The sequence below is a fragment of the Anomaloglossus baeobatrachus genome, chromosome 10 (genome assembly GCF_048569485.1).
Source record: "Anomaloglossus baeobatrachus isolate aAnoBae1 chromosome 10, aAnoBae1.hap1, whole genome shotgun sequence".
In the NCBI taxonomy this organism is placed as follows: domain Eukaryota; kingdom Metazoa; phylum Chordata; class Amphibia; order Anura; family Aromobatidae; genus Anomaloglossus; species Anomaloglossus baeobatrachus.
The window spans coordinates 159,048,792-159,071,641 of NC_134362.1; the positions used below are offsets into that span (position 1 = coordinate 159,048,792).

At 45.0% G+C, this 22,850-nt stretch overlaps 1 pseudogene; it reads left to right on the top strand.

Moving 5' to 3' along the window:
* LOC142254383 (leukotriene B4 receptor 1-like) overlaps window positions 1–14,658 on the top strand; it is a 32,094-nt pseudogene extending 17,436 nt beyond the window's left edge.
* The last annotated feature ends 8,192 nt before the right edge of the window (window positions 14,659–22,850 follow it).

The following is a 22,850-nucleotide window of genomic DNA, read 5'->3' on the forward strand; positions in this document are numbered from 1 at the left end:
GATTATAGTGATCATTTCAGCAGCACTTAGAATGTACGATCATCAGGCAGAACAGAAGTTTACTAAGTAGTTTTATTGTTAAAAGCGTTAATCAACAATATAAGTGTGAACTGATGAGGTCGATATCTGGCACAAAGTCAATGTATTTAGTTGTTCTTTTGGTTAATGATACTCATACTCCATATTCAACTAAGTGGATCAGACCGTAGATGTTACCCTTTGACCTCAATTACGATAAAATGCTTGATGCATACATGATAGGGTTAAATTGTAAAAGGGTTAAATTGCAATTATAATATTAGGGAATATGTTTAATGGTTACACAACAGAACAGGAACAGTTTTTTTTAGTAAACAACAAAGACAGGCTTTTTAACTTTGCAGTCTAATTGTGATGCCCCTGGACTATTAGGTAGTCACAGGGTGCTGTACGCTCTTTCTCTTTAAGTGTAGTATCCAAATCCCTCATGGTTCTGGGTTCCCATCTTACAGTGCTGCCTCCAACAGCAAATCAAATCCTAGATACACCCTGCACCACACCCACCAGACCCACCAGTGGGCGGCTTAAGCAAAAAAGGGTCGCCCACCTAGGGGTCAGGAAGGGGAGGTAAGGAGTGCCAGAAAGAAGAGAGAGTAGCGCTGGAGTAGTGAAGTGGAGGAGGTAGGGAGCGGTGGCTCCCAAGAGTAGCTGTCTAGGTTGCAGACGGTGGTCTGGACCTAGAGGAGTTGGACCCCCGGTCGCAGGGGATTGAGGCTAGGTGCCTGGACCTGTTAAAGAGAACGGTCAGCAGCCTGGTCCTATCACAGGTCTGGGACCGAAGGCACGGCAGGGTATACGGACCCTAGGTCGGGGAGAAGCTTCAGGCAACCCGGCAATTAACCTGCGGAGAGCGGATCCTATATGGACTGTTCCCACTAGCTCCAGAATCGGAGCACTAGCGCAACGAGGAGGATAGGGCCTTCTATATAAGCAGGCCACTAAAATGTCAAGCGTGAGCCCTGAGAGCAGGCTCCCACACTTAGTCATAATGGGGAGCGGGGCCCGGCAAGTTCCAGACTACCGGGCCACTACAGTGAATTTAAACTTTGTGCCAGGAGGCAGGTCACGGACCATAAGGCAGCACTGCAGGGGACAGGACCCGGACAAGCTCCCCTTGAATGGCAGCAGCACCTAGAGACTTGGTTTACCCGATTGTCAGCGTCTGCTTACTGGCTGAGTGAGTACATGCGTGATCTCCCCGTCACGGCACCCCGTATCATCATCCAGATTCCCGGGGCATACCCCTACCCGTGGAGGGTAACGACACCTTGCTGCCCCATTCCATCACCCCGGGTACTCCCAACGGCAGCGACGGTACTCTCAGTTATCGCACACCACGGGTGGCGTCACGAACTACAACTCCCCTGTAAATATCCCCCTTTATTTTACAGTGTGGCCCCTAAGCCCCCAGGTCCGGGGACCCTCGAGCCACAAACTGACACCATCCCGGATCCAAGCGGTGGGGCGGCACACCCTCTTAAAAACTTGGCGACATGAACAGGATTCGGACAGGACCCACTAACCTGGGTGACGTGCGCCTTAAGATCCGAAAACTGCGTGTCAAAGTCCCGTTTCCGCCATTTCCCACCACTTTCCACCATTTTCCACCATCTTTGGTGCCAAAATGCCGTTTTCTCAACCAAAAGAGTGCAAACCCAAAGTCCCGCCCCTTGTCCTGAGAGTCTGCCAGGAACTGGAAGTTCCCAGAGGGCCCCAGCGCATCAGGGAGTGGCTGGCGAAAAACCAAGGGGGACGTGAAGATGTCCACGCCGGACGATGGAAGCATCACTGTGCTACCCCCACCAGACCAGGGTGACAGCATATAACAGCGGAAGTGTCGCAGGGAAGCCAGGACTCTGCGATAACATTCCTGGACACCGCAGAGACAAGATGGCGGCTGCACGAGACTGGTCACCATAGCGCGCTGCTCCTGGGACCGCGACCTGGATCGAACAAGAAACGGAACAGCTCTGCAATAAGATGTGGCTGCAGTTCCTCTTTATCCTGGACCATTGGAGGGAAGAGATGAGGAGCCTGGCAATGGCGGTGCGAGCCCGAGAGATAGAAGTCCAACATGATGAGCGGATAAGCAGATAGCCAATCCCAGTTGATTTGATTGATCTGGCCTATGTGGCTGTGAGATCCGGTCTGCTCCCGCCCGCTGCAAGCGCTCCGCCACCGTCAATCTCATCCTCGGTGGACGCTGAGCTGCCTATTCCAACACCGGCAGCGGAACCTCCAGTCCTCAGTTGGAGAGAGCAAGCTGCAGAGCCACAGATCCAGATACCCGACCAGGTCATGACAGCGGTTACTCCAACACCGGCCCGACCAGACCCGGCCGCATCACGGGGCCCGTACCTTGATACCGAGCACCGGGACTCTGCACCCCAGGCTGCAGAGCAGTCGGTCCCTTTTCCCATTATGGGTGTAACCTGAAGAGCTGCCAGCTCTGCCACCGTGTGGCATCCCAGCGGCTGCTGGGGCCGAAGGAGTCCATCTCCGAAAACTACCAGTGACGCAGGCAAGGCCGGACGCTGACGCTGACACCCCTTACTGGGAAAGAGAAAGGCAATTACAGAAAATACACCTGGAAGTGACAACAAGAGATCAGCGACGACGGGCGATTGCTTCCCGTACTCAAAGAGAAAAAGAGCGGGGCTGGTATCCCCTAGATGTAACCAAGCGTGATGATTGATGAAAAGATCCTGCCGGAATCTAAATCTGGGCATCATTACTTTAAGAAATGAAGGTCAGTCAGTCTGTCCGAAAAATTGGGAAGACTTTGAAAGTGTCCCCAAGTGCAGTGGCAAAAACCACCAAACGCTACAAAGAAACTGGGTCACATGAGGACCGCCCCAGGAAAGGAAGACCAAGAGTCACCTCTGCTGTGGAGGATAAGTTTATCTGAGTCACCAGCCTCAGAAATCACAGGTTAACAGCAGCTCACATTATAGACCAAGTCAATGCCACACAGAGTTCTAGCAGCAAACACATCTCTAGAACAACTGTTAAGAAAAAACTTTGTGCAGCAGGCCTTCATGGTAAAATAGCTGCTAGGAAACCACTGCTAAGGACAGGCAACAAGCAGAAGAGACTTGTTTGGGCTAGAGAACACAAGGAATGGACATTAGACCAGTGGAAATCTGTGCTTTGGTCTGATGAGTCCAAATTTGAGATCTTTGGATCCAATCACCGTGTCTTTGGTGAAAAGGTGAACAAATGGACTCTACATGCCTGGTTCCCACCGTGAAGCATGGAGGAGGAGGTGTGATGGTGTGGGGGTGCTTTGCTGGTGACACTGTTGGGGATTTATTCAAAATTGAAGGCAAACTGAACCAGCATGGCTACCACAGCATCTTGCAGCGGCATGCCATTCCATCCGGTTTGCATTTAGTTGGACCATCATTTATTTTTCAACTGGACAATGACGCCAAACACACCTCCAGGCTGTGTAAGGGCTATTTGACTAAGAAGGAGAGTGATGGGGTGCTACACCAGATGACCTGGTCTCCACGGTCACCAGACCTGAACCAAATCGAGATGGTTTGGGGTGAGCTGGACCGCAGAGTGAAGGCAAAAGGGCCAACAAGTGCTAAGCATCTCTGGGAACTCCTTCTACATTGTTGGAAGACCATTTCTGGTGACTCATGGACTGGTGAGTAATCGCCTCCTAATTATTTTTTCATTTATATACTGCACACTTTGGAACTCACTGCACATATTCTCTCTCCCCTGAGGAAGCCACACATGTAGTGGCAATACGCGTGGGGTCACATGCCTCCTGCCTCCCTCCCGTACCTTCCCTCCTTACTCCCCCTGGTATCATTGCTGCCCTGTCAGGTGTGAGTATGGGCCTGATACCTCTCAGTGTGATGATTCTTTAGGCTATCTATACCCCTGCTTTGTACCCTGTATTGCCCTGATATATTTTGGTGATGCCTCATTGATTATTTGGGGTTTTTGACTCAGGTGTGCTAATTTCTCCATAGTATGATCAATGTATTGCTGCTACTATGGATGAGATGACCTTGCTTTTCTATGTGCACACCTGACTTACCTTGGGCACAACAGGTATTGGTTTACAACTTACCGGTGTATAACTAGCATACTTACGGTATTTGATGTGATCTTGTTTCTCTGTTCATGTTTATTAACCCTCAGTGGATGTCCACATCATATATTTACATACTAAACTTTTGATATAACATCCTCTGTACCCAGAAGGGTTTTTTAGGTCTAACCTATTCTACATCAGTATCAGTGGTTACATCTGTACATGTCTGCTATTATATATTACATTATTTGGAGGATGATTATCTAAATTTTATGTGAGAGGTACTTTATATTTTTGTCATTATATTGGAGGTGGGCGTGTTGGGGATTCATGCCAATTCTGGCTTTTTAATTTTTTTTAAATTGTCTGTTTTTATGCTCCTGTTGCTCCTGGAGCCGTGATCTGAGTGTCCACATTTCTCAACAAAGTTTTTTCACTTTTTTACATTGTATTGGTGATCCCTTTATAGTATATCTTTTCTCCCTTTGTATGGTTCCCCTTCATATACCAGGAGATCCCAATGGGTGGTGCCCTTCTTACTTTGTTGCTTGTGCAGAGTGAAAAAAGGCCAACAAGTGCTAAGCATCTCTGGGAACTCCTTCAAGACTGTTGGAAGACCATTTCCGGTCACTACCTCTTGAAGCTCATCAAGAGAATGCCAAGAGTGTGCAAAGCAGTAATCAAAGCAAAAGGTGGCTACTTTGAAGAACCTAGAATATAAGACATATTTTCAGTTGTTTCACACTTTTTTGTTAAGTATTTCATTCCACATGTGTTAATTCATAGTTTTGATTCCTTCAATGTGAATCTATAATTTTCAGAGTCATGAAAATAAAGAATCAACCAGCAAGGTCTTAAATCACATAAATCTCCTAGGAGACACTAGTATAAAAATATCTAAAACTTAACATTTAATATGTAGATTAAAAAGTGAACAGGGTCACTGAAAAACGTGACATACTAAACATACAAACAGAAAATATACCTGGTGTTTGATCACAGCCCCACACGTATTATCATAAAGGTGCACTAGCACACCATCAAACCTAGTACCAATGTCAGGCCATTAAAGAATCAACACCAATGTATATGACACATTAGAATGTCCATATAAGCATCATGGACATGGAGACCTCACAATTAACCCCTTGTTAAACTATTCTAGGAATAAACCACCTAAAATAGGGGTACCCAGAAATAGAAGGGGAACAGGTCTCACTATAAGTAGCGGGCTATAATAATGCAGCAAACCTGGAACCCGATTATCATAGATTATCATAGATAATCCAAATCAGAGGGTAATACCACCGACATAAAGGCAGGCATCCCCGGTGGAACCCCAGTGCTGGACTCGGTGGTATTACCCTCTGATTTGGATTATTGACTTCCCTGAGGAATATTAATGAAACGCGTCGGAAGTTATATGTGTACATTGATGGAAGTTTTCACCTAAAAATGCATTAACAAATCAAGAAAACAAGTATACTCGATCTATGATAATCGGGTTCCAGGTTTGCTGCATTATTATAGCCCGCTACTTATAGTGAGACCTGTTCCCCTTCTGTTTCTGGGTACCCCTATTTTAGGTGGTTTATTCCTAGAATAGTTTAACAAGGGGTTAATTGTGAGGTCTCCATGTCCATGATGCTTATATGGACATTCTAATGTGTCATATACATTGGTGTTGATTCTTTAATGGCCTGACATTGGTACTAGGTTTGATGGTGTGCTAGTGCACCTTTATGATAATACGTGTGGGGCTGTGATCAAACACCAGGTATATTTTCTGTTTGTATGTTTAGTATGTCATGTTTTTCAGTGACCCTGTTCACTTTTTAATCTACATATTAAATGTTAAGTTTTAGATATTTTTATACTAGTGTCTCCTAGGAGATTTATGTGATTTAAGACCTTGCTGGTTGATACATTGAAAATAATTAAGGTTGATATAAACTGCGTTTCTGCTATTACAAAATGAAAATAAAGAACACTCTTTGAATGAGAAAGTGTATCCAAACTTTGGTCTGTACTGTATATAAAGCATAAAATACATAGGAAATGTGTCATCTTTAACTTTTTTTTAGACATAATTTCATCTTCAACTTGCTTAACTGTTCACAACAGCGCTAATTTTGACCAGGAGTGCCCAAACTTTTAAATGCAACTGTGAAGGGCACCCCATTTATACAATTTAACTAATGAAAGCCTTAATTACAAAGAATCTACAATACGAATGTGCCCAAACAAAAGGCATTTTGATGCCCGGTCATCACTGGTATCCTATAAAAATGTTATCAATGTATGTAAAATTATGAAGATCCAAGAATTCTTCCTTAAAATTGCATTCTTGACCTAAATCAATTTTTATGTATTTTTGTATTTCAGAATAAAAGGACTTCTACTACTCAAAAAATAAATTTGCTCAACATTAATGATTATATACCATAAAAGAATAAAAACAAAACAGGAAAATTAATTTTTATATCGGTATTGGGCTACACATTGGAATTAAGAAAACCAAATAATTGTAAATACAGAAAATTATATCTTGTAACCTTTCTGAAGAATTTCATCAGCATCCGCAGTATTTCCCCATACAAGCTGTTGGAGCTTCCATTTTACTTTCTTTGGCTTTTATCATTGGGATTCCAGGAAACGTCTTGGTAATGTGGAGCATTTATGGAAAGCTGAAGAATATTTCGGTCACTATGCTGTTAATCGGAAACCTCGCACTCGCTGACTTCAACATTTTGCTATTCATACCTATTGGGATATATAATTAATACAAAGGACCGGCACTCCAAATCTTCTGAAATATTTTTGTAGTTTATTCCATCATAATATACAGGCGTAAATACGCGTTTCGGCTAATAGTGAGCCTTTTTCACATCTATAGATTAAATGAATGCACACACATATATATACACACAATGAGTGGATTACTTCCTTTGTGACTGACCCACCTATCTCATCTGCATACTAAATTAATTAGTTAATTTATATTAATCAAATTTCCATATATGTTTCTCATTAGAATTCAAACTGAAACAAGCAGATTCACTGAGATGATGGTTCAACCACAATTACAATGGATTTAGACATATAAAGAACCAATAGTTGAACAACAGCCTAATAAATCAAAGGGTTAAATTTTTCCCTTTGCTCAAAATTACATAAATTATTTGACATTTTCCATGTAAATTAGTACATCTTTAATATTGCAAATACACTGTCATTACATGTCAAGTATATTTTTCCTTGATTTTAATAAGTCGCATTTTTCCTTTTGAAGAAAAATGAAAATAAAAATAAAAATAAACTCTGTTGCATCACTTCAATTTTTCATTATATGTATGGCTGTGTTACAAAAAACAAGTTACATCATAGTCCCTATTCAGTCCCAGTGGATGGAGAGACTGCAATCGGTGTATCCAGTATAGCTCACGCTGCTTCAATGCCCTGACACGATCTCCTCCTCGCCTGGGCTGCGGGACTTGCTCCAGGATCTGATAACGCAATTGTGACACATTATGTTTGTGATCAGCAAAGTGCTGCGGTACCGGTAATAAAACATTCTTTTGTCTAATGGTGTATTTGTGATTGGAAAGTCTCTCTTTTAGGGGTGCTTCACACACAGCGAGCTCGCTGCCGAGATCGCTGCTGAGTCACGCTTTTTGTGACGCAGCAGTGACCTCATTAGCGATCTCGCTGTGTGTGACACTGAGCAGCGATCTAGCCCCTGCTGCGAGATCGCTGCTCGTTACACACAGCCCTGGTTCGTTTTCTTCAAAGCCGCTCTCCCGCTGTGACACACAGATCGCTGTGTGTGACAGCGAGAGAGCGACAAATGAAGCGAGCAGGGAGCAGGAGCCGGCGTCTGACAGCTGAGGTAAGCTGTAACCAAGATAAACATCGGGTAACCAAGGTGGTTACCCCATATTTACCTTAGTTACCAGCCTCCGCAGCTCTCACGCTGCCTGTGCTGCCGGCTCCGGCTCTCTGCACATGTAGCTGCTGTACACATCGGGTTAATTAACCCGATGTGTACAGCAGCTAGGAGAGCAAGGAGCCAGCGCTAAGCAGTGTGCGCGGCTCCCTGCTCTCTGCACACAGCGCTGGTAACTAATGTAAACATCGGGTAACCATACCCGATGTTTACCTTAGTTACCAGTCTCCGCAGCTTCCAGTCGGCGGCTCCGTGCAAGCGCAGCGTCGCTTGCACGTCGCTGCTGGCTGGGAGCTGTTCAGTGGTCGCTGGTGAGATCTGCCTGTTTGACAGCTCACCAGCGACCATGTAGCGATGCAGCAGCGATCCTGACCAGGTCAGATCGCTGGTCGGATCGCTGCTGCATCGCTAAGTGTGAAGGTACCCTTAGTTTCACAGTTGTTTCCCCAACGTAGATAAGACCGCAGGGACACTTCAGAATGTAAACTATGTAGCTACTGTCACAAGTGTAATACCCTCTTATCTTAAATGATTCTCCCGTGCGGGGATGATGAAAGGAGTCTCCCTTAATGATCCCTGAACAATGTACACAATTAAGACAAGGGAAGGTGCCCATCACAGGGGTAGATAAGGTTTGTGCTAATTTGCTTTTACCACTTAAGCTGGTGTCACACTAAACGACAGCGACAACGACGTCGCTGTTACGTCACCATTTTCGGTGACGTAACAGCGACCTTGTAAGTCGCTGTTATGATCGCTGCTTAGCTGTCAAACACAGCAGAAGCAGCGATCATAAGGTCGCTGTGCTACATGTTCAGAGAGCAGGGAGCCGCGCTTAGCGCTGGCTCTTTGCTCTCCTGCAGCACACATTGGGTTAATTAACCCGATGTGTGCTGCAGCTACATGTCACAGTTCAGAGAGCAGGGAGCCGCGCTTAGCGCTGGCTCCTTGCTCTCCTGCAGCACACATCGGGTTAATTAACCCGATGTGTGCTGCAGCTACATGTCACAGTGCAGAGAGCAAGGAGCCGCGCACACTGCTTAGCGCTGGCTCCTTGCTCTCCTTGCTACAGTATACATCGGGTTAATTACCCGATGCGTACTGCAGCCACATGTCACAGTGCAGGAGCCGGCACTGGCAGCAAGAGCGGAGGCTGGTAACCAGCGTAAACATCGGGTAACCAGGGAAAGGTCTTCCCTTGGTTACCCGATGTTTACGCTGGTTACAGCTTACCGCAGCTGCCAGTGCCGGCTCCTGATCGCTTCATTTCGTCGCTCTCTCGCTGTCACACACAGCGATGTGTGTGTCACAGCGGGAGAGTGACGACCAAAAAATGAAGCTGGACATTCAGCAACGACCGGCGACCTCACAGCAGGGGCCAGGTCGTTGCTGGATGTCACACACAGCGACAGCGACGGGACGTCGCTGCAACGTCACAGAAAATGGTGACGTAGCAGCGACGTCGTTGTCGTCGTCGTTATGTGTGACACCAGCTTTAGATCTGCTCTTACAATTTTATCTCTCAGATTCTGCGACCTGCGGTGACAGATTAAAGGGGGCAAATTGAATTCTTTAATTTTTGGATAGGAATTAGATATTACATTCCAATGTTTGCGCAGAATGCGATGTACAAACACTGACCACGGGTGATATGTGTTAATAAACGCCATGCGTTTCTCCTTTTTCTTTACAACAGGTTGTTTAGATCTTTGATCTTTTAATAGGGCTTTGGGATACCCTCGCTGATAAAATTTTTTAGACATTTCCTCAAGTCTCATTTCACATAACTGAGGGTCAGCAACGATTCTGCGTACCCTCTGGTATTGTGAATAGGGCAATGAATTCTTTAAATGTGGAGGGTGGTTACTAGAAAATAATAACAAATTGTTCCTATCTGTTGTTTTTTTATATAAATCTGTAGTCAGGGTGTTGTCAATACCCTTGGTAACCATCACATCCAAAAAACTAATTTTTTCAGAAGAAACCTCCATAGTAAAATTTAATTCTACCCAAACTGTACTAAGTTCTTGAACAAAAACCTTTAGAGCTCGAATGTCGCACCTCCACACGCAAAAAATATCATCTATAAATCTTCGCCAAAATAAACAATGTTTTTTAAAAAAATTATTTGAATAGATGAAATTATCTTCAAACCAAGCCATATAGGCATTTGCATACGGAGGTGCGACATTCGAGCCCATCGCGGTCCCGCACCGCTGTTTGTAAAACGTGTCTTGAAACAAAAAATAATTTTCTTCCAAAATAAGAGATAACAGATCCAAAAACAAATCTTTCTGTGTGTCAGTGTGATTGGACGATTGTTAAGATAAGAGGGTATTACACTTGTGACAGTAGCTACATAGTTTACATTCTGAAGTGTCCCTGCGGTCTTATCTACGTCGGGGAAACAACTGTGAAACTAAAGGTCCAGTCACACTAAGCAACTTACCAGCGATCCCAACAACGATAGGGATCGCTGGTAAGTTGCTAGGAGGTTGCTGGTGAGATGTCACACTGCGACGCTCCAGCGATCCCACCAGCAACCTGACCTGGCAGGGATCGCTGGAGCGTCGCTACACAAGTTGCTGGTGAGCTCACCAGCAACCAGTGACAAGCCCCCAGCGCCGCGTGGAAGATGCTGCGCTTGGTAACTAAGGTAAATATCGGGTAACCAACCCGATATTTACCTTGGTTACCACGGCACGCAGCTACACGTGCAGGGAGCAGCGCACACTGAGCGCTGGCTCCCTGCTCTCCTAGTTACAGCACACATCGGGTTAATTACCCGATGTGTGCTGCAGCTCCATGTGCACAGAGCAGGGAGCAGTGCACAATGCTTAGCGCTGGCTCCTTGCTCTCCAAGTTACAGCACACATCGGGTTAATTACCCGATGTGTGCTGCAGCTAAATGTGCACAGAGCAGGGAGCAGCGCACAATGCTTAGCGCTGGCTCCTTGCTCTCCAAGTTACAGCACACATCGGGTTAATTACCCGATGTGTGCTGCAGCTAAATGTGCACAGAGCAGGGAGCAGCGCACAATGCTTAGCGCTGGCTCCTTGCTCTCCTAGTTACAGCACACATCGGGTTAATTAACCCGATGTGTGCTGCAGCTAAATGTGCACAGAGCAGGGAGCAGCGCACAATGCTTAGCGCTGGCTCCTTGCTCTCCTAGTTACAGCACACATCGGGTTAATTAACCCGATGTGTGCTGCAGCTACATGTGCACAGAGCAGGAGCCGGCATCACAGGCAGTGAGAGCGGCGGAGGCTGGTAACAAAGGTAAATATCGGGTAACCAAGGACAGGGCTTCTTGGTTACCCGATGTTTACATTGGTTACCAGCCTCCGCAGAAGCCGGCTCCTGCTGCCTGCACATTTAGTTGTTGCTGTCTCGCTGTCACACACAGCGATCTGTGCTTCACAGCGGGACAGCAACAACTAAATAATGGCCCAGGACATTCAGCAACAACCAACGACCTCACAGCAGGGGCCAGGTTGTTGCTGGATGTCACACACAGCAACATCGCTAGCAACGTCACAAAAGTTGTTCGTTAGCAGCGACGTTGCTAGCGATGTTGCTTAGTGTGACGGGGCCTTTAAAGAGAGACTTTCCAATCACAAATACACCATTAGACAAAAGAATGTTTTATTACCGGTACCGCAGCACTTTGCTGATCACAAACATAATGTGTCACAATTGCGTTATCAGATCCTGGAGCAAGTCCCGCAGCCCAGGCGAGGAGGAGATCGTGTCAGGGCATTGAAGCAGCGTGAGCTATACTGGATACACCGATTGCAGTCTCTCCATCCACTGGGACTGAATAGGGACTATGATGTAACTTGTTTTTGTAACACAGCCATACATATAATGAAAAATTGAAGTGATGCAACAGAGTTTATTTTTATTTTTATTTTCATTTTTCTTCAAAAGGAAAAATGCGACTTATTAAAATCAAGGAAAAATATACTTGACATGTAATGACAGTGTATTTGCAATATTAAAGATGTACTAATTTACATGGAAAATGTCAAATAATTTATGTAATTTTGAGCAAAGGGAAAAATTTAACCCTTTGATTTATTAGGCTGTTGTTCAACTATTGGTTCTTTATATGTCTAAATCCATTGTAATTGTGGTTGAACCATCATCTCAGTGAATCTGCTTGTTTCAGTTTGAATTCTAATGAGAAACATATATGGAAATTTGATTAATATAAATTAACTAATTAATTTAGTATGCAGATGAGATAGGTGGGTCAGTCACAAAGGAAGTAATCCACTCATTGTGTGTATATATATGTGTGTGCATTCATTTAATCTATAGATGTGAAAAAGGCTCACTATTAGCCGAAACGCGTATTTACGCCTGTATATTATGATGGAATAAACTACAAAAATATTTCAGAAGATTTGGAGTGCCGGTCCTTTGTATTAATTATACTGTGAATGCCTTCCTTGGACACGTGCACCTTGAAGGATTGTGTGCCGCCTGGAACTTCTGTTTCTGCATATTGGGATATATACATTTGCAGTTAATCAATGGATTTTTGGACTTGTGCTTTGCAAGATTTTGCTATATGTTGTTTATTTTAATTTGTATGTCAGTGTCTTCCTTGTAACGCTATTGAGTATCGCGCGGTTCTTGGCTGTTTTTAGACCTTTCCATCTGCAAAGATGGACCAGACAACGCCTTTTTCAAAAAATTACCATTTTAATTTGGATTATTGCCACACTACTCGGTATTCACTCTCTTCCTTTCCATATCTCAAGGCAAAGTCAACTCCAATGCATTCTACATGGCTATAACAGTGATACACAAAAACTAGTTTTACTAATTTTGGAATCCTGTTTTGGATTTTTGGTTCCATTTTGCATTATTGTTATCTGCTACACATACGTATGGAGAAAACTCAGAGAAATGAAATTCGTTGGCCGACATAAATCAGATAAAATAGTCGTCATCGTGGTGGCCACTTTTGTCATATGTTGGACTCCACATAATGTATTCAACATTGTTAATATCACCTCTGTTTTTTTGGGCTCCTGCAGACTAGAAGGACTTGTGTTCATTGGAGATAATATTTCTTCGGCTTTGGTGTTTATAAACAGTGGGTTAAATCCTCTTTTTTATTTTTATTATGCATTTAGAATGGAAAGTCCTACCAATATTCTCAGGCTTAAAATGTATTTTGAGAAAATTGGAGGAACAGAGACAGAATAGAAGCCATGTGAAAATACTGAAAATACCACAGACAGAATCCATATTGATGATAGCGCTGTGGTTCCTTCTAACATTTAAGGTGCCTAAACACCTTCAACACCTCTTATATGAGCACTCGTTCAGCCAAACACTATTCTTCCAAACCACCCAATTGATTCTGCCATGGGTTTAGGTGTTCAATCATCACTGTAGGATCCCTACACTTCCCTTATATTATCTGTTGGAAACAATTCCCCTATACAAATAATAAAGCTGTCTGATTCCGCTGAAATCAGGAGGTGTCACAAAATGCTAGTGTATGCACTGGGGCTGGAGAATTCTCCACAGTGCAGTTAGCAATTCTGGCACAAGAGGGCAGTAAAATAGTCAACGAGCAGAGTCAGCAGCCAGATGTCAAATCAGGTCACAGAAGGAATAAGCAAAGGGTAGTCAGGTGGTATGTTAGGGGTCAGAGCCGGGGTCTCAGGTATGGAGCAGGAGGGAGCATCAGAGCCCAAATCACAAACAAAGCAAGGTCAGACAGGTAATGTACTGGGGTCAGGGTACACAGAGCAGGACAGAGACAGACAAATGAGAGAGGGCAAGTATACGGACTGGGACAGGGAGTCAGGGATGTGGGACGGACAAACGGAGAAGGGGAATACGGGTCAGGACGAGGCAGCAGGGAGGCAGAACAGACCGGGTACTTACAGGAGCCAGGAACGAGCGCTGCTGAGCAGAAACTATTAATGGTGCCGAACCATTAGTGCAGCGCCAGGATATAGTGTTCTGCAACCCGGAACGAGGCCGCAAGACGGTAACCCCTTGTATACCCTGGACACCGAACAAATGTCAGCGCTGGCTCAGCGGAGGCTGAGCCAGGCCAGTGTCTTGACAGGAGGTCAGCTGATGTTTCCCTTTTGTCTATGGCGGCTTTTAGATGGCTTCAAATATTATCGGGTTACATGTGGTCAATGAAGGGGTGGACACAGATAGCACAGTATTTTGGCCCTTGCCAATAGATCATCAAAATGCACAATTCCACTTGCTTTGAAGGTGAAAGTAGCCCCCTTACCTGTTGGGTATCAATAGTATGCCCTCCCACTGAGTGAATGTGATACTTTCCCTCCATATTTAATATTTTCCTTTTGGATCATTCCTCACAGAGCACATAATATTTGATCTTAGTAAATAGTGCAAAATGTAGCAATACTTTTCCCATCAAAGTGATGGACACCGTCAAAATTTAGCTAAGTCCATTTGGTACAATTGGTTGTCATGCAGTAGATCTAGAAGAGCACTATGGCCTCTGTTATAAAGCCTCAATCTGTGTGTGAACAATGTCTAATTAGAAAATGTTTAGACAAAAGAATTGTAAAATTGTTCAGTATATACAGTAGCTGTGAAAAGTAAATGAAAAAAATAAATACAAAAATGAAAAGAAAATATTTGTCAGCTAGTCCTTTGACTTTTCTAAAAAAATAATCTTTTTTTCTTTGCCATTCTGCTAATTGTATAAATATTTTTTTTTATTTTCTATTGTGTAATAAATTGTTGTGTTTTTTGATGGGGGGGTGGCTGGGTAAAATAAAAATTGTAATAAAAGCTAAATTGGTCAAAGATTAAGTATATAAAACTCTTCCACCATGTTACTAGAAATAATAAATAATGTATAAAATTACCCATTCATAGTCAAGTCTTTTTTATATTGATTCTAAATTGTAGGCAAGAAATGTGTGTGTGAATGAGGCAAACACATTGCATAAATACAAAAATTTGGTTTTCAGTTTTGCGAATGAAGGTTTTGAAAGTTTTGTCTAAAGGATAGAGGTTGTATTTATAAACATAGTATCAGAACAAAACACTGTTCATGAACTAAGATCATTACATAAACACAGCACCAGAACTTTGCTAACTACTTGAATACTGTGATAAAACTAAACACATATATAAATGTGATATAAATTATACATATTATATAAATATGGAATTTATATTTATCAGTTCTGTAATACCTGAACAAAATTCCTTTGTCAGAACAAAGCATAATACATAAATACTGTACAAGAACTAAGCTCTGTGTAAAAATACTATATCTGAACCAAGCTTATTACTCAGAATACAAGAAAGAAGCAACTTACAGAAAATCTGTGTCTGGCCAAAGCTTTGTACATGAATACAGAACCAGAAGAAAGCTTAACAGCCAGATATTAAACTGGAATTAAGATTAATACATACGTACATTTCACAAACTACATAAATATGGTACCAGAGTTATATTAGAACAAAACTCAATTGAGAATGAAGTACCAGAACTATCAACAGTACCAGAATAATTAAATACTGTATGAGAACCAAGCATAGAAAATAAAAACAGCACCAGAACCAAGCTTATTAGATAAATGCAGCACCAGAAGTAAGCTGATTATATAAATGGAGCACCAGAACTAAGCCTAGTATGTAGATATGTTGTCACACTCCAATCATGTGTAAATAATAAATATTGTACCAGAGCTAAGCTTAGGGCAGATGAATCATGAAGTCAATGTAACCCCTTCTGTGTAACACTCAGTGTGAAGTCATAGTTCCCAATTTGGCTTGAATGTTGTTTTCAAATATGTCTCCACCCATAATCTCACTTAAGCCTCATTCAGATGTCTGTTTATCATGAGCCATCTATGGAACATGATTCACGGGCTGGCTGTGGGTCCCCTAATCAAAACTTGTAAACCTTCTTTATGTTTATGAGGCTGTCAAATTCAGGTAAATAGATATTTAACCAGATTATAAGGCTTTTATGTTTGGGTCGGGAATAGAGATGAGCGAACCGGTCCCGGTTCGGCTCGAGGCCGGTTCGCCGAACGGGGGTCCCGTTCGAGTTCGGCTCGTCGAACGTTCGACGAACCGAACTCGAACTGCATAGGAAACAATGGCAGGCAATCACAAACACAGAAAAACACCTAGAAAACACCCTCAAAGGTGTCCAAAAGGTGACAAACAACTCAAACACATGGGAAAGTGACAAGGACATATACTCATGCGAAAACAAAACAGCTGGACAAGGAAAAAGAGGAGGACACACAGATATAGGCATGGCACGCCCTTCTAAAGTCATGTAAAACACCGCAAGGTGACTCCAAGCGGAGTCTCCCTTTTTTCCAAAAATTGGGCCCCACACACACCCACCCCTTCAGTGGCAGCAGTTGTGCCCCAGTTGTACACTTCACAGCTAGATTTGCATCAAGCACATTCAAAAATACGCCATTCTTATCCGTCCCCAGGATGACACCGGGGTAGGTAGCAAAGTCTTTCCTGATCCCAGCTCTGTTCATCTTGGCTTCTTTTAAAAACACAGCAAGCAAGGGTTACTCCAAGCGGAGTCTCCCTTTTTTCCAAAAATTGGGCCACACAGACACCCACCCCATCAGTGGCAGCACTTGGGCCCTAGTTGCAAACAGGATGTTTTGATTTGCATCAAGCACATTCAAAAATACGCCATTCTTATCCGTCCCCAGGATGACACCGGGGTAGGTAGCAAAGTCTTTCCTGATCCCAGCTCTGTTCATCTTGGCTTCTTTTAAAAACACAGCAAGCAAGGGTTACTCCAAGCGGAGTCTCCCTTTTTTCCAAAAATTGGGCCACACTGACACCCACCCCTTCAGTGGCAGCAGTTGTGCCCCAGTTGTACACTTCACAGCTAGATTTGCATCAAGCACATTCAAAAATACGCCATTCTTATCCGTCCCCAGGATGACACCGGGGTAGGTAGCAAAGTCTTTCCTGATCCCAGCTCTGTTCATCTTGGCTTCTTTTAAAAACACAGCAAGCAAGGGTTACTCCAAGCGGAGTCTCCCTTTTTTCCAAAAATTGGGCCACACAGACACCCACCCCATCAGTGGCAGCACTTGGGCCCTAGTTGCAAACAGGATGTTTTGATTTGCATCAAGCACATTCAAAAATACGCCATAATTAACCGTCCCCAGCATGACACCGGGGTAGGTAGATAAAGTCTTTGCTGACCCATGACTTGTTCATCTTGGCTTCTTTTAAAAACAATGTAAGGAAGGGTTACTCCAAGCGGAGTCTCCCTTTTTTCCAAAAATTGGGCCACACAGACACCCACCCCATCAGTGGCAGCACTTGGGCCCTAGTTACAAACAGGATGTTTTGATTTGCATCAAGCACATTCAAAAATATGCCATAATTAACCGTCCCCAGCATGACACCGGGGTAGGTAGATAAAGTCTTTGCTGACCCATGACTTGTTCATCTTGGCTTCTTTTAAAAACAATGTAAGCAAGGGTTACTCCAAGCGGAGTCTCCCTTTTTTCCAAAAATTGGGCCACACTGACACCCACCCCTTCAGTGGCAGCAGTTGTGCCCCAGTTGTAGACTTCACAGCTACATTTGCATCAAGCACATTCAAAAATACGCCATTCTTATCCGTCCCCAGGATGACACCGGGGTAGGTAGCAAAGTCTTTCCTGATCCCAGCTCTGTTCATCTTGGCTTCTTTTAAAAACACAGCAAGCAAGGGTTACTCCAAGCGGAGTCTCCCTTTTTTCCAAAAATTGGGCCCCACACACACCCACCCCTTCAGTGGCAGCAGTTGTGCCCCAGTTGTACACTTCACAGCTAGATTTGCATCAAGCACATTCAAAAATACGCCATTCTTATCCGTCCCCAGGATGACACCGGGGTAGGTAGCAAAGTCTTTCCTGATCCCAGCTCTGTTCATCTTTGGCTTCTTTTAAAAACACAGCAAGCAAGGGTTACTCCAAGCGGAGTCTCCCTTTTTTCCAAAAATTGGGCCACACAGACACCCACCCCATCAGTGGCAGCACTTGGGCCCTAGTTGCAAACAGGATGTTTTGATTTGCATCAAGCACATTCAAAAATACGCCATTCTTATCCGTCCCCAGGATGACACCGGGGTAGGTAGCAAAGTCTTTCCTGATCCCAGCTCTGTTCATCTTGGCTTCTTTTAAAAACACAGCAAGCAAGGGTTACTCCAAGCGGAGTCTCCCTTTTTTCCAAAAATTGGGCCACACAGACACCCACCCCATCAGTGGCAGCACTTGGGCCCTAGTTGCAAACAGGATGTTTTGATTTGCATCAAGCACATTCAAAAATACGCCATAATTAACCGTCCCCAGCATGACACCGGGGTAGGTAGATAAAGTCTTTGCTGACCCATGACTTGTTCATCTTGGCTTCTTTTAAAAACAATGTAAGCAAGGGTTACTCCAAGCGGAGTCTCCCTTTTTTCCAAAAATTGGGCCACACTGACACCCACCCCTTCAGTGGCAGCAGTTGTGCCCCAGTTGTAGACTTCACAGCTACATTTGCATCAAGCACATTCAAAAATACGCCATTCTTATCCGTCCCCAGGATGACCTCGGGGTAGGTAGCAAAGTCTTTCCTGATCCCAGCTCTGTTCATCTTGGCTTCTTTTAAAAACACAGCAAGCAAGGGTTACTCCAAGCGGAGTCTCCCTTTTTTCCCAAAAATTGGGCCACACAGACACCCACCCCATCAGTGGCAGCACTTGGGCCCTAGTTGCAAACAGGATGTTTTGATTTGCATCTAGCACATTCCAAATCCACAAGCATTTACTCTCCCCAGGATGACACAGGGGTAGTAAATTCCTTGTGGATCCATGACTTGTTCATTTTGATGAACGTCAGTCTGTCCACATTGTCACTGGACAGACGCGTGCGCTTATCTGTGAGCACACACCCAGCAGCACTGAAGACACGTTCAGAGACAACGCTGGCAGCTGGACACGACAAAATCTCCAAGGCGTAACTGGAGAGCTCTGGCCATTTTTCTAGATTTGAAGCCCAAAAGGAGCAAGGCTCCATTTGCAAAGTCATGGCATCGATGTTCATTTGGAGATACTCCTGTATCATCCTCTCCAGCCGTTGACTATGTGTCAGACTTGTTGTCTCTGGTGGCCTTGCAAAAGAGGGTCTAAAAAAATTATGAAAAGATTCCATAAAATTGCTGTTACCAGCACCAGATACGGTCCTACTGGTACGGGTAGACTGTTGAAGATGACGAGACCGTCCCATGTTTGTCAAGTTACAACTGGGAGATTCCCTCCCTGCACCTGCACGGTTGTTTGGTGGAAAAGCCGAGCTAAGATCGAGTAACAGCTTCTGCTTATACTCCTGCATACGTGCGTCCCTTTCTATGGCTGGAATTATGTCACAAAATTTGGACTTGTACCGGGGATCTAATAGTGTGGCAATCCAGTAGTCATCATCACTTCTAATTTTGACAATACGACTGTCATGTTGGAGGTAGTGCAACAAAAAGGCACTCATGTGTCTTGCGCAGCCATGCGGACCAAGTCCACGCTGTGTTTGTGGCATAGAGGTGCTACCCGTTCTTTCTTCCTCTGACATCTCCCCCCAACCTCTTTCAACTGAAATTTGACCAAGGTCTCCCTCATCCGCTGAGTCTTCCATGTCCATGGACAGTTCGTCCTCCATTTCTTCATGTTCTCCTGCACCTTGCTCAACATTTCGCCTGCTACTATGCGCCCTTGTCGATCCCTGTCCCCCATGGTCCCATGCCTGCTGCGTTGGTGATGATGAACGTCTGGACCTTGGTGATGTTGTTGTCCCTTGCGCATATGAATCCTCCTGTAGTTCCTCCCCTTCATGTTGTTCCACCCCCTGACTCCGAATAGTGTTTAGCGTGTGCTCCAGCATGTAAATGACTGGAATCGTCATGCTGATAATGGCATTGTCAGAGCTAAACATATTCGTCGCCATGTCGAAACTGTGCAGAAGGGTGCATAGGTCCTTGATCTGAGACCACTCCATCAGGGTGATCTGCCCCACCTCTGCATCTCGTTGGCCCAGGCTATACGTCATGACGTATTGCACCAGGGCACGGCGGTGCTGCCACAGTTGCTGTAACATGTGGAGAGTTGAATTCCAGCGTGTCGCCACATCGCATTTCAGGCGATGAACCGGCAGGCCGAAAGACTTCTGGAGCGATGCAAGTCGGTCAGCTGCGGCGCTTGAACGGCGGAAGTGAGCAGACAGTTTTCGTGCCCTGTTCAGAAGGCCATCTAGGCCGGGATAGTGTGTTAAAAATTGCTGCACGACAAGGTTCAACACGTGAGCCATACAAGGTACGTGTGTCACCTTGCCCAGGCGAAGGGCCGCACCCAGGTTTGCAGCATTGTCGCACACGGCCTTACCAGGCTGCAGGTTGAGTGGAGACAACCATTTATTAAACTCGGACCGCAGAGCTGACCACAACTCCTCAGCTGTGTGACTCTTATTCCCAAGACATGTCAAGCTAAAGACCGCCTGATGCCGTTGCGCTCTGCTGCCAGCATAGTAATGAGGGGTGCGTGATTCCTTCTGCGCAGTGAGAACGCTGGTGGCCTGACCAGGCAGGCTTGGGGCGGAGGTGGAGGACCCAGATGAGGTGGAGGATGCAGAAGCAGTGGCGGAACTTGGACAGACAGAGGATTGACACACAAGTCGTGGGGACGGCAAGACTTGTGCAGCAGACCCTTCACAATCTATCACCATAGTTACCCAGTGCCCAGTCAGCGACATGTAACGTCCCTGTCCATGCTTACTGGTCCAAGTATTGGTGGTGAAATGCACCCGTTCACACACAGAGTTTCTCAAGGAAGCGGTGATGTTGTGTGCGACATGCTGGTGTAGCGCGGGCACACCTTTCTTAGAGAAGTAGTGGCGACTAGGCATCTGGTACTGGGGCACAGCGACAGACATAAGGTCTCTAAAATCCTGTGTGTCCACTAGGCGGAAAGGCAGCATTTTGGTAGCCAACAGCTTACAGAGGGATAGAGTCAACATCTTAGCTTTGTCATGGGTCGCAGGAAGTGGCCTTTTATTTGACCACATCTGAGGGACAGAGATCTGGCTGCTGTGTGTAGACGGTGTTGAGTAGGGTGTCCCTGGAAAAATGCAGGTTTGTGAGGAAAGTGCAGGCGGAGACATGATGTTGCCTTCATCCAACGTTGGTGCTATCGATGTCTGAGAGAGCTGTACACACTCACTTGTTTCCCCTTCCAAACCAACTGACGACCTACCAAGCAAACTGCCTGTTGCGGTTACAGTGGTGGAAGTTGTGCGTGGAAAAACATGTGTGACAGCTGTCCCCACAGTCCTAGAAGATGAAGAGCGCGCGGATGCACTGGAAGGGGCAGGCGGTGGATGGTTCGCTCCGCTAGGCCGCATTGCAGCACGGTGAGCTTCCCACCGGGACCTATGATATTTATTCATGTGACGATTCATGGAAGAAGTTGTCAAACTGCTGAGGTTTTGACCTCTACTAAGAGAATCATGACAAAGTTTACAGATCACATAATTTGGGCGATCTTTTTCTATGTCAAAAAAGGACCAGGCTAGGCAAGGCTTAGAGGCCATGCGACCTGTTGATCCACCCCGAATAATGCTCATAGGCAGAGTGGTGGCTGAGGATGCAGTTGTAGACGTGCTACCAGTGCTCCGACTCTGTCCAGGAAGGCGCAAGGTAACTTCGTCGTCGGTTGCATCCTCCTCCACCGCCTCTGTTGACCTCCTCGAGTGCCTGACTGGGGGTTGACAGTAGGTGGGATCTAGAACTTCATCATCAATTGTTGTGTTTGCACTACCCTCCCCCTCAGACCGAGCCTCTTCTTGCCCTGACCGAATATTTAAGTTGTCATCCCAATCGGGTATCTGCGTCTCATCTTCATCAGTATGTTCCTCATTGTCTATAACCACAGGTGTTACAGTTTGTGACAAAGGGTCAACATTATGCTCAGAAACTTGGTCCTCACGGCCTGAATCAGACTCACAAAGGTTCTGGGCATCACTGCAGACCATTTCCTGTTCTGTACTCACTGTAAGCTTGGGAGCAGACCTCTGATTCCCAGGCTATAGTGTGACTGAACAGCTCTGCAGACTCAGCCATCTCAGTTCCACCATACTGTGCAGGGCTGATGGAGACTTCAGAGCTGGGAGAAATCAAGTGTGATTGGGATGACAACTCAGAGGACTGGTGTTTTTTGGATGCGGTACTTGAAGTGGCTGAGAGGGCACTTGTTGGACCACTTGAGATCCATTCAAGCATTTTCCTTTTTTGCCCATCATCTACCTTTCTTCCTGTTGTTCGTGTCCGTAAAAAAGGGAGCACATCGGATTGTCCACGGTAAGTAGTAGACATCTTACTTTTGCTGGTAGATGGTCTATCTTCAGCAGATGATAATGGAGCTTTGCCACCTTCCCCACAGACAAAACCTTTTTTGCTTTTTCCACCACGCCTCTTCCCCTTTCCACCAGCATCTGTCATTTTGCCACTCATGTTGATTGCGACAAGATTGTGGACTGAAAATGTGGTAGTAAAAATTGAGAGGTGGTGAAGATTGCAGTGGTGGTCTAGCTTTATTAACAGCAGAATAATAAAGAATAAATATCCCTGACAATGCAACTACGGCCCTTAAACTGGCAGCAAAAATTGCTAGTATAATGGCTTAGTTATAATGAGTTGGAGTGTGCAATGCAGGCAGACGCGCTCTGCAAATGTCTTTGCACTAGTGGGACTATAGCAAAGTCCAATAGCCACAGATAGGATGC